The following is a 13,737-nucleotide window of genomic DNA, read 5'->3' as shown; positions in this document are numbered from 1 at the left end:
TCAAGAGAAGACAGATGGCAATGATTGTTCAGGAAATCAAGGTGTAAAGAAGAGCACCACTGAATCTTTCCAAGCCTGAGTGAGGCCCAAAACTCCCCCCCCCCAAGTCTTTTGAGACTTTGACCAACCTGAAAAGTGGGGCTCTGCCCCATGGCAGCTACCCTGTCAGAATATAGACCCAACCACAGCTTTGTATGGGGTGGGGGGAGGCAGATATAGCCCAAGTGGGTTGGCTGGCTCTTTCCTAAACTGTGGCTCATTCACTGCAATGAACTGAAGAAAAACGGGAGCCCAGGAAGTTCATTAGCATTTTATGAGCCTTTGGTACCTTATAAAATTTCATGGGGCTTCTTCTTTGTTATGAGGAAGCCATCCAAAAAATGTCCACTGAATAAATTCAAGGTGAACAGGACCAGTGCAGAAGCTGAGACATTTTATTTTATTTCGTATATTTATATCCCACTATTTCTTCATCCCGGAATGCCCAGAATGTTATTTATTCCCCTGACTTTTCTTTGCAGAACTGCCTTACTACCTGATGCTCTTTATAGCATAGCTGGGTGTTAACCTACGAAGGAAGTTAACCACTGGGATGTTTCTTATTAAGATCGATGGCAATTAGTTAGCCAGGTTCCTCACGAAGCTGCTTTCTTGCCATTCCATTAAAACTGGCTCAAATGCTATACTTGGCACATGATGTCTGTACTACCATTTTTGTTGCTGTTATGGGAAAGCAGCAAAGAGTAGCTAAGTATAAATTTACCTAATAATGTTTCCACATGCCCACGGTTAATGTCCAGTTGTAAATCCCTGTCCCATTAAATGCCATTTTCATGCTGGTACATGTCAGGGTGAAACAGATACTGGGGCATATTTCAAAATATAAGCACTAGGCTGAATTCCCACCTCTGTTGCTGGTGAGGAAACTGGGGGGGGGGGGGGGGAAAAGACCGCTGCCTGTGTTTTTGTTTCTGAAGGGCCCCTGCATAATGCTGCTAAGAGTACTTCTAGTGTTGTGTTTTATTTATGAATGATGATGTGGCAAATGCTTTGCTTTAAGCTGTTGTGGAAAAGGTAGCATTAAGAGAGGAAAACTGTTTTTCTAGGAAACAGAGAGCCTAATGGGGAAAGGGCTTATTTGAAAGGTAGTCCATGGTGGGTAAACAATCTCTCTCTAATAGCTTAATGTGTAACACCATTCAGATGAAGTGACAAGAACTCAGAACAGATCCAGAAAGTTCCAGACTTCTTATGAGTCTCTCTCTCTCTCTCTCTCTCTCTCTCTCTCTCTCTCTCTCTCTCATAGAGTTGGAAGAGACCACAAGGGCCATCCAGTCCAACCCCCTGCCATGCATAGAGGTTGGAAACATGGGGCATTATTACTTGAATCATATGATATTCCATCTCTACCATTTACTGAAACCAAACTCCAGTAACTGTAAAACTAACAAAAAAGTTACATTTCACTGCAAAAGGAGTGAAGGTATTCCTCACTGGATATCCAGCCAGTATGTTGACAGAATTTACCTCTCTGAAAGCATACCAATGCAGTAGTTGCAGTGGTGATGCTGGTGGGGACAAAGATGCTCCTTTGAAGTACATACTCTCCACCTGTCCTATTTTGGCAAGGACAGTCTTGAATAATCCTCTGTCACCCCACTTTTTCAGCTGCATTTAAAATGTCCCAGTTTCTTTCTACTCCTTCCACTTTCCCCCTTTGTCCTGGGGTTACTTCTGTTGGTGCCAAGGGAGTTTGAAGTACAAAAGTAGTTTGCATTTAGTTAACTCAGAGGAGAGGAGGAGAGAGGGAGATGTTTTCCCTTCCCAGTAGATCAGGCTGCTGCAGCTTTCTTCAGTTGTTGCAAACTGAATTCAAAGTGCAAAAATAATTTGCACTCAGTTTACTCAGTGGGAGAGAAGAGGAGGAGGTAGAATCTTTCCATTCCCAGCAGATTTGGGTAAAAGCAAACTGCTGCAGTCTCTCCTAGCCTATCTGTTCTTCCTCATTAATACCTTTTGGCCACTTTGACCACACACATATGTTGCTTGGCCACATGTGTCCTCATTTTCACTTGCAAAATGTTGTTGGGTATGCAATAAACCCCATTGATTTCACTAGGGTTCATTCCTAGATAAATGTATGTAAGATTGCTGCTTTAATATCTTGGCTTAGGCTGAGCACTGGGAGCAAATTTAGTCCTCTGAAGTGGAGTAACAAATAGCACTTGCAACATGTGTAATGTGCATTTTGGTTGACACCAATAGAAGTGTCACCATTTTGTGGATTTTGGATGATACTATAATTCAAGATTGAACATCAATACTGTAAAACACCCTGGAATTTTTTAAAAATGAATAAATTTGGTGCATAGTATACAAAGTCAGGCACGTTATTTTGACAGAAAGTCATGAAGATGGTTCTCACCATTGATGGCAGTATAAATAAATAAGCCGAGGTGGAACTAAAAAGTGAGGTCTTGTAGTTGCTATTGTCTCCTTTTTTTAGCTATAAAAAGTATCCTATAGAAGTCCACAACAAAAACTTATTTTAAAACCAGTTTGGCATATGTCTGATAATTATCAATAGGTCATTCCTTAAATGTGAACTTCTAAACTTCTGTGTTCTATCAAAATGTTGGAAAAGTTACTTTTAGGATTATAACTTTCCAAGCCCTCAGCCATATTGGCTCAATGTTTCCAGAAGTTGTATTTTTTAAAAAATAGTTTCTACATTTAACATTATTGCAATGGTGTACTTCCCTTTCTCCTTCCCTGTTACCTATATTGGTTCATTTTCCCGGCACCAAGTTTTTAATGAAGAACAGTACAAGTGACAAACTTGATTTACTTTACAGTATTTTCTATGCTTATGGTATTTTTTTCCAGTCCAAAACTTATAACATTCTCCAGGGAACTGAGCTTTTTCTGGGAACAACAATAACAACAATCAAAAATGGTTAATTAAAGCACTTGCCAGACAATGCTGCCTTTGGATAGCATCCCACAAATATTTCCAACGCCTATGGAAGTCCTTGCCATCTAGCAAACACAATAGGATAATTTATCCTAAAGAATGTACGTGGACATTGGCTTTCCATCCCTGGAGTGCCCAAGGAACATACACCTAAACCATATTCATTTCAGGATAATCCAAAGAATAATTGCAATTTCATCCAAGACAAGGAGAATGCAAACCTGAGATGCTAAATGGAAACTTTCCTGAGGGCATCATGACTGAAGACAGGGAGGCGGGGGGAGTCTATTAACATCTACTCACACCATCCTGAAATCCTGGCATTGCCAAATGATCCAAGCAAGGCTTTCTTCTCTTTGTCTTATCTCCTCAGCATAAGGTCTGGGAAAGGGCCATAGTTCAGTGGTAGACTGCAAGCTTTGCACGCACAACTTAGAGGGCTATTGCCATTAGGCACGAATGATACCAGGGCTTCATTCTGAGGGAATTGTCCCAACACTTGGTAAATCAAGACTTATGTAAACCACCTTGATTTAGTGGATCTACTCTCATTTGGACTAACAATTGTGGTAAGGCCTGAATGAGGTTTGATTTAGTATGAAGTGGCTTCTAAGCAGGCATGGTATGGTAGTTTGCATGTTGGACTAGGAGTCGAGACAAGGGTTTGAATCCCTACTCAGTTATGGAAGCTCTGTTAATGACCTTGGGCAAGTCACATTCTCTCAGCCTCAGAAGAAGGCAACAGAAAGTCTCCCTAAACAAATCTTGCCAAGAAAACCCTGTGATAGGTTCACTGTATGGTTACCACAAGATGAAAATGCCTTGAAGACACACAACACCAACAGGCTTCTGATTTAGTTTGACACAGGTGGCTGAGTCAAGGAATTTGGCCAATGTGTTTCAGGTTCTTGACCAATGTGTGCTTATGAAATATGCATGGTTGGGTTCTTACTAGTATAAAAGGTGATCTGTTTGCAATACAAGCACATCCCCCTTTCCTTCCTTTGGAGGATTATATTGCTGTTTTTAGAACTTCCGTACATGGTAAAAATCTTCAACATGCAGGAAGCTACTGAAGCTCAGCTGAAGAACCATAGTTGACCAACTGACTTCATCAAACTAAGATTCAGGCATTCTCTGAAGATGCCAGCCACAAATGCTGGCAAAACATCAGGAATAAACTCTTCTAGAACATGGCCACATAGCCCGAAAAACCCACAAAAAACTAAGATTCGGGTGTTTCTTCTCCATTCTGCTGGCAGCATCATCTATCCGTTGGACGGAAGAGGAAATGTCATAGTTACTGCACACTTCCATGGTTTTTCCCTCTCGAATTGCTGCGGGTTGGACAGATTTATGAATATAGCTAGTGATGAACATAAGGGAGAATGGAGAAAGGATGTAGATTCATACTTACCTCCTAAAGATATAGTCTAATAAGTGGCAGTTATGTTGGCCTGAATTACATTTATTCAATGGGGACTTGGTTAATCAACACTTACATACATCTCATAGATTCAGTGGATCCAGTGCAATTGAGACTAAAAATAAGACTAAGGCTGCTGGTTTTCACAAATTATGTCAAAATTGCTGTTGGCAATAGAGCAGAAGTCTTTTGTTTTCCTGCCTTGAGCAGCTGTAATAAAATACATGGCTGCTTTGTGTATTTTTTGGAAACTAAAAACATTCTTAAATCTATCATTTGTGAATTAGAATATGCAGCCTACTGGCTCCAAACAGGTGCAGAACACAAAGAATCACCATTTGGAAAAAAAATAGTTTTTGAACTACATTTCCCAGAATGCCACAAACAGGATGGCAGTGGCTAGTATATTTTGGGACTTGCAGACCCAAAAAATTCTGTTCAGCTTTAGTTAGGCACATGTTCTGCTCAGAGCAAACATTCTGAAGAAATCCTGGGTAATACTACCAAAGTGATCAATCACTATATAAGCATCATCAATAACAGGAGTGGCAAAGTGCAGCCCACAGAGACCATATGCATCCCTGGGCTGCTTTTGTGGGCTGCAGGCAGGTCAAAAATATCTTTTTTGCAACCCCTCCCCCCAAACTCCTGTTTTCCCCCTCTAGTATGCCCTCAAATGCACTCTATGGTATGGAGGGCATTCCCACCATTTTGGAGGCCCCTTGGGCCCTCCAGCACAATTTTTGCAAAAATTTCTCTGTCTCAGGACCTTATCACACCACCTCTGATACACAATTTACATCTTCCGATTTGAGCCAAATTCAGAAGTTAGGCTGATTTTATCACACAAACATTTCCCTCAAAACAGCTTCCCATTGCCTCCAGTGTTGAATTCAGGCCCAGTAAGTTGCTTCAGTGGCCATTTTTTCCAAATCGGGAGCTTCCGATTTGGAAAAAATGGCCACCAAAGTGACTTATGGGGCCTGAATTCAACACTGGAGGCAACGGGAAGCTGTTTTGAGGGAAATGTCCATGGGATAAATCAGCCTGACCTCTGAATTTGGCTCAAATTCAGAAGAGGTAAGTCGGGCACCAGAAGCAGCGCGATAAAGTCCTCACACACCCACACCCCACCACACCCATATATATATATATATATATATATGCCTCAAAATGGTTCAAAATGTTTACTAAGGGGCATGGGATGTATTTCTATTACCTTTTTGGGGCTCCTTGGATGAGTTATGTCCAGGGGAGAGAACTTTTTTGAAACCCCAAACTTTGTGAAAATGCTCCAATGCCTCCTAAGCATTGGGGGGCATTTGTTTTAAAAATAAATGCACAAGCATTTACAGCCAGGGTTCCCTTGGGGACTAATATAGCCCCCTAGGCTTTCATAGCTGCCCCTGCTTGATCTATAACAAGGATTGAAACCATGTAGTAGTTGCTGGACTACAAATCCCAGCAGCCCTAGTTAACATAACCAATGGTTTGCAATGCTGAATAATTCCTACCCCTGATTTATCACTTTCTAATGGGTTTCCAGATTTTCTAGTTTCCAAATGTTATTTTAGGTGCTGGTCACCAGCAAAGATTTGAATGGCTTTTTGGCTTTTCCGGTTCAAGGTTTTTTTACATATAGTAATGTCTTTGGGCCCAGCTGCTATACTGGATGGCCTAATAGGAAAATCTGTGTGGTTTGGCCAATTTGAAAATATTCAGACAGTTAAAGAAGCTATAGCAGAGGCCAGATTTTCAGAATCTCTTGTTCAGTGAATCCAGAGCATTCCATAGTACTTATTTTATATTATTTTATTTCTTAGGATCTCTGCCTCTACTACTGCATATTTTCAAAAGCTTTTTCTTCATTTTTTAAAATGTAAAGTGTAATGACAGTTTGTTATAAAGCCCCACCAAAAGTTCAGCACAGATCCAAGAATAAATTTCATTTCACCCTCAAGATGATGCAACATTGTGTTACCATAAGGAGGGAGATGTCCCTTATTTGTGGTTATTTACAGCATCATAAATCAAGCATGTGCCATCAAGTACGACCAATGAAAATTGTTTTTAAAATCAGCCTTAAATAGCTAAACTCTCAGCAGCAGCTCATAAAACGAGTCTTGGCAGGTCTAAGGTAGTTATGGTTAGAATGACAGTCCTTCAGGGAGTTAAGATAGCCAAGAGCAGTAGTAGTTAAGTACGGAGTGATAGACGAGGGCGTCAGTTGGTTGTGGTGATTTTGCAACAGCACACACAAGGTCTTAACACCTCAAGAACGGTGTTGTGTTTTTTAAGGCCAACAACGAGGAGTCTGACATAGGAGCTGGGAGAAATAAACCTTGTCACCTGCTCCAGTTCCCTCTCTTTTGGTGTTGGGCAACTAGGCTGAGAAAAGAAAGAAAGCCTCTACTGAGGTTAAAAGAAAGAAGAAAAAACAACCACCCTGAACTCGCAAAGCAACAGAGCAATATATCACAATGAAAGTGAAGACAAATCTACATTTTAGTAGTAGGCACTGTGAAACCTAGGACCCTTTCAAACCACACAGTTTTATAGTGCTATGATTCAACTTTAACTCCCATGGCTGTATCCAATGGAATCCTGGGATTTGCAGTTTAGGAAAGGGAATTTTCAGCCAAAGGGGGCTAGTGTCTCCCCAGACTACAAACCCCAGGATTGCATATGATGTGAAAGGGCCCCTGATGTGTTTTTGTAAGTTTTGTCATACATAAACATATCAGCAGCAAGTCAACCTGCAGTTTCATTGTTCCATTTTATTTATGCGAGCCATCTCTTTTTTAAGAAATGTAGGCCATACCCTCCATGTGTTCCAATTTGGCATGGACAGTCCCAATTAATTCTCTGTTGTCTCACATTTTTTCAGCTACTTCCAAAATGTCCCAGTTTCTTTCTCTTCCTCCTCCCACTCCCCTCTTTGTCTCCAGCAAACGTTGTTTGTCACAAACTGAGTTCAAACTGCAAAACTGTCTAATTAAAAAGATTGTATGTACAGCGCTGTGTACATTTACAGCGCTTTATAAATAAAGGTTAATAATTAATAATAAAAAGTAATTTGCACTCAAATAACTCTGCATGGAGGGCGGAGGAAGGGCAGAATCTTGCCCTTCCCAAAGGCATGAGCAAAAGTAAACTGCTATGGCCTCTCCTAGCTAGTGTGTTTTTCCCCATTAATATCTTATTACCTTAGACAACTCCTCTCTAGGAATTTCCAGGTCCTCCAGTGCAACTCTATGGTTAACATCTGCCAGACTTTGATCACAGACTCACACTGGAGACCCTACAAATGTCTAGAGAAGTGTTTTCTCTAGGAACATCTAGGCTGTTCAGTACAAGTCAACTTTTGGCAGAGTTGCACTGGAGGATCTAGAGCAGGGGTAGGCAACCTGCGGCCTGCGGGCCGGATGCGGCCCGGCAAGGCCTTGGGACCGGCCCCAGCCCAGTCCTGCTGCTGATTGCCGCTGGAGCCTTTGGTCTCTCGTGTGAGGGCGTGGGGCCTTTGGCCTATCAGGAAGAGGCGGGCAAGGGGGGACAAGCAGCAGGCAAGGGGGGCAAGCAGCGGGCAAGGGGGGCAATTGTCTATAGAAGCCTCCGAAACATGCATTTATATTAACATTTTTTTAAAATCAGCAATTTTTTTGCATGTCCTCCATTTTTTAAAAAAGTGTCCTCCATTTGAAAATTTTGTCCTTATTTATTTAATTAATTTTTAATTTTTTTAATTATTTATTTTTTTGCTTTGGCCCCCTAGTTGTCTGAGGGACAGCAACCTGGCCCCCGGCTCAAAAAGGTTGCCTACCCCTGATCTAGAGATTCCTAGAGAGAACATATTAATCAAAACCACAAATAATCCAGTTCACAAAAGTCAAAGCTGCAAATGTGGATGGCCAACTGTACTGTATTTGCCTCCACCCTGTGAAGAAAGAAAGAAAGAAGACAGTCAACATGAGGCAACAGTTGCTATGTGGTCTTGTGGTAAAATTGGACAGAGAAAATGATATCTGGCTTTAAAGAGTATCATGCAGTGCTGTTTGGCAAAGGTTAAACAAAAAAGTAGCATGGAAGGATCATGTTTTTAAAATGGGCTGAACAGGAAAGTAAAAATACCCAAAGAAGAAACCAACAAGACAAATAAAAGAGAACATCCATTAAGAAACCAGACCTCAGCTGCTTAAACAGTCAGGTGTGTGAATTATGGCTGTCCTGAGCCAGGCCTAATATCTCCTGCCAACAACTCCATCTATTGCCAATAAGCCAAGCTGACATAACAGTTGCATTAGAAGAGTTTGTGGAGGGGAGGCTGAGGGTGGGGGCTTTTACAAATCCATGGTCTTTCCCCCCTTATTTAATCCAGTTTTCCATTATGATCTGCTTTCTTGTCAAGCTCAAGGTGCTTGGCAATTGGGGCCAAGATTGGGAGCAGGGATGGTTCCTACTTCTCCACCTCTTTATTTCACAGTGGCTGGAGCTTTGGACTGTGCGTGATTTGAATTTTAGCCAAGAAACTAGGAATTACTGAGGTATCATCAGATAATGTGCCATGCTCCAATGTACACTTTTTTTTTTTTTACAAATATTTTTATTAAAATTACACATATATATACACATTAACAAACATAATACAATAAACTATTGCCCAACCCAACACATGACATAACCAACAAATATGAATACATAAAAACCAACACACTTCCTTTCCCTTACAGCGATTATTATTCATTTCCAGATAATCTGGACTAGATGACCCTTATGACTTCCCTCTTTCCTTGATTAAACTTCATTTCCTATCTTTCCTATTATTGTTACATATTCTTACTCTTGTCTTTCTTATACGTTCTCATACCATGTCTATAATCCTGGATTCTTCTTTCACCCTTTATTCTCAATTTCCTGTTAATTGTTGACTAATGAACAGATTTCATTCTTCAAAAGCAATTACTCCATTAGTTCCTTTCTCAATTTTTAAGTAATTTATTACTAACTGCCATTCTGATCTATATTTTCGCAAATCTTTATCTTTTAATAGACATGTCAGTTTGTCTAATTCCATAATCTCATAAAGTTTTAGAAGCCATTCTTGAATTGTAAATTCCTCATTACCTTTCCATTTTTTTGCAATGATAAATCTTGCGGCACTTAACAAATAAAATATAATTTTCCCATGTTTTGCTTCAAGGTCTTCTTCCAACATACCTAACAGAAATATTTTTGGTTCCATTTTCAGTGTAATATTTAACATTCTTTCTATCTCTTTATGTATTCTTTTCCAAAATTTCTTAACCCTGGTACACTCCCACCACATGTGTAACATGGTACCAACGGTTTTATTACAGTTCCAACATGTCCCATTACTATTTTTGTAAATTTTAGATATCTTCTCTGGCGTTAAGTACCATCTAAATTGCATCTTATAGTATTGCTCTCTTATTCCATAGCTTAGAGTGTGCTTAATTCTTTTTTTCCAATTTTTTCCCCATTCTTCCAATAAAATAGGATTTCCGAAATCTCTTGCCCAGTTTATCATATATAATTTTATCGGTTCCGATTCCATTTCAATATTTAATAATATTTTGTATAGTTTAGAGATGGTATGTTGGTTTTCTGAGAGTAACACTTTTTCAAGCTCCGATTCTTCTTTCCCAATTCCGTATAATTTACTATCGGTCTTAAATCTCTCCTTTATTTGTCTATAAAGGAACCAATTGTTTTCGTAGCCTTCTTGTACCAATTCATCCAATGATTTGATTATCTCTTCTCCTTTCTCTTTCTTTAATATGTCTTTATATGTAAGCCATTTATCTTGCTTTAATCTCTCTCTTGCGAAGAATGCTTCATTCGTTGACGTCCATTTGGGGATTCCTCTGATCAATTTATTTTTGTATTTTAGCCAAATTCTTAACAAATTTTTACGGATACAGTGATCATTAAATTGTTTATTTGCCTTAATTTTGTCGTATATCATGTAAGCGTGCCAACCGAATACTAAGTCAAATCCTTCCAATTGCAGGTTTTTTTCCTCTTCCAGTCTTATCCATTGTTTCACCCAATCCAGACAACTTGCATAATAATAGATTTTTAAATTTGGCATATCCAATCCCCCATTAGCCCTGGATTCTTGCATTGTTTTCATTTTGATTCTGGGTTTCTTCTGATTCCATACAAATTGTGTTAAATCTTTCTCCCACGTTTTAAAAGGCGTGTCGTTTTGAATTATTGGTAGCGCTTGAAATAAATACATCATTTTAGGTAAGATGTTCATTTTTATAGCAGAAATCTTTCCTAACCAAGATAGATGAAGTTTTGACCAGTTCTTTAACTCTTTCTTAATTTCTTGCCAAATTTTTTCATAATTATTTTTAAAAAGCTCTGAATTTCTGGTTGTTAAATTAATTCCTAAATATTTTACGCTATTTTTTATGCTTAGGCCCGATTTCTTTGTAAATTCTTTCTTGTTGTTTTTTGTTCATATCATTACATAAACGTTGGTTTTCTTCTCATTTATTTTAGCCTGCGTATTTTCCACATTGTTTTATGTTGACAAGGTTTTGTTACACACTCTAGGGGGTTTGGACAAGTTATCACCATGTCGTCAGCATATGCTTTATTTGTTCAAACTTTTTAACTTTTATACCCGTGATTTCTTTTTCGGATCTGATCATGTTGTTTAGTATTTCAGCTACCGTTATGTACAATAAAGGGGAAAGTGGACATCCTTGTCTAGTCCCTTTTTGTATTAGACAATTATCTGTTTTACTTCCATTCACCAATATTTTTGCATTTTGTTTTTTGTAGATTTCTGATATCCATCCTATAAAGTTTTTACCTAAATTAAGACTTTCCAAAGTCTCAATCAAAAAATCCCAATTAATGCTATCAAAGGCCTTTTCATAGTCCAAGAAGATAAAAGAAGCTTGACAATTTGGTTTCTTATCCAGATATTCTACCAGATCTATGATATTTCTTACATTTTTCTTCAGATGTCTGCCTGGTAGAAAACCGACTTGATCATCATCTATCCATTGGATTAGAATCTTTTTTAATCTATTGGCCAGTATCATAGTAAAAATTTTATAATCATTATTCAAAAGCGATATTGGTCTAAAATTTTTAACTTCTTGAATTTCTTCTTCAAATTTAGGGATTAACGTAATATAAGATGATTTCCAAGTTTCTGGTATTCCTTCTTTTAAAATTAAGTTCATCACGCAATACAATGGTTTGATGATTTCTGGTTGTAATTTTTTATAATATAAAGCTGGAAGGCCGTCCGGGCCCGGAGATTTACCTAGTTTCATTTTTTTGATTGCTTTATTATCTCATTCATAGTAATATCTTTATTCAGTTCAATTCTTTGTGTTTCCTCAATTGGGCTTATCTTCTGTTCTTTTAGAAATTCTTTGATATCTAACTTGTTTACCTTAGATTGTGTAAATAATTTTTGAAAATATTTCAAAAAAGCTTTTTTGATTTTTTGATTGTCTGTTAGAATTTCATTCCCTTCCTTTATTTTCAAAATCATCTTCTTCTCAGTGTTTTTACGGAGCTTCCAAGCCAGCCACTTTCCTGGCTTATTAGCCGTTTCGAAAAACTTTTGTTTTGTATATCTGAGTTTCTTTTCTGTTTCTTCCACCAACATTATAGAAATCTGTTTCTGCATCACTTTTATTTCTTCTAATAGATCTTTTTTGTCAGGATTCTTCTTCAATTGACTCTCTTTCTTCTTAATTTCATTTAAAATTAAATTTATTTTACTATCTTGTTTCTTCCTCTTTTGAATGCTTTTTTGAGTGAAGAATCCTCGCATTACTGCCTTTGAGGCATCCCATACCGTGTGGGTTCTGACTTCGTTATCCATGTTTTCTTCGAAATAAAATTTTAATTGGTCTTTTGCTTCTTTTAATATTTTTTCATCTCTTAAAAGTGACTCTTCTAATCTCCAATTACGTTCTTTAGAAATCTTATAAATTTCCACAACCATCGGTTGATGATCTGAAGTGATCTTTGGCAATATTTCTATTTTCTGAATTTTTGGTGCTAATGATGTTGAAATCAGAAAGAGATCAATTCTTGACCATGATTTTTGCACTTCTGAATAGTATGTATATTCTTTTGCCGTTCCATTTTTCATTCTCCATGTGTCCATTAACGATATTAGTTCTTTAAATTCAAAAAAAGATTTTGGTAACTTGCCTTGTGCTTTCTTTATTGTCTTTGTCGACTTCCTATCTATCTGTGGGTCAATTACCCCATTGAAGTCTCCCATCACGATTGTGTGTTCATAGTCATATTTCGTTAAGATCTTAGTCAGATTATGAAAAAAGTTTTCTTTCTTTTCGTTTGGTGCGTATATTCCCACAATTAAAGTTTTACCTATTTGATGTTCAGTCTCTATCCCAATGTATCTTCCTTGTGGATCATTAAAAATTTCTTTGGATTTAATCCCTTCTTTGACATAGATCGCCACTCCTTTTTTCCTCTTATTGCAAGCTGATATAAATTCTTTCCCTAACTTGGGTTGATGCAGATATTTTAGTTCTGAATTTTTAATGTGTGTCTCTTGTAGACATAAAATGTCCATTTTCATTTTGATTAAATAGTGATAAACAATCTTTCTCTTCTGTGGGCTATTTAATCCTTTTACGTTCCAGGTCAAATATTTTATAGTTCGGTTCATCATTTATTCTTTTATAAATTCTCTATTTTATGAATATTTATACGTATCCTTTATTTTATTCTGTCTCTTGAACATTTTCTTCATCACTTATTGATTTATCTTCCCCTTTCTCTTCCGATTCTTCGTCATTCTTTGATTGGTCTTCTTCTTTCCTTTTTTGGATCTTTTTCTTCAATTCCTCTAATCTCTCTTCTGTTGTCTGGTCCGTTTCTGCATTTAATTCTTCCAAAAATTTCTTTGCCTCTTGAACATTTGCTAATTTGATTCTTCCTTGAATTTTAGCCAAGAAACTAGGAATTACTGAGGTATCATCAGATAATGTGCCATGCTCCAATGTACACTTTTTAAAAACAATGATGATGACAATGATGATTTACAGTTGGATTCATAAGAACTGAAGTCTGATGAGTCTGCTATCAGTTCACATCTGGATTCTCCAATTGCCTACGAATGACAATAATAATAGTCTCTGGCTCAAAGTCAGTAATTTATAGAGAGGCATGATGTATTGGTTTGAGTGTTGGGCTTTGGTGACCAGGGTTTGAATCCCTGCTGAGCCATGAAACCCATTGGGTGACCTTGGGCAGGTCACACTCTCTCAGGCTCAGAGGATGGCAATGACAAACTCCAGCTGAAGAAACT

Source organism: Sceloporus undulatus, chromosome 6 (assembly GCF_019175285.1).
Source record: "Sceloporus undulatus isolate JIND9_A2432 ecotype Alabama chromosome 6, SceUnd_v1.1, whole genome shotgun sequence".
Classification (NCBI taxonomy): domain Eukaryota; kingdom Metazoa; phylum Chordata; class Lepidosauria; order Squamata; family Phrynosomatidae; genus Sceloporus; species Sceloporus undulatus.
The sequence above is the reverse complement of the archived record's forward strand: the minus strand, read 5'-3'. Positions refer to the sequence as shown.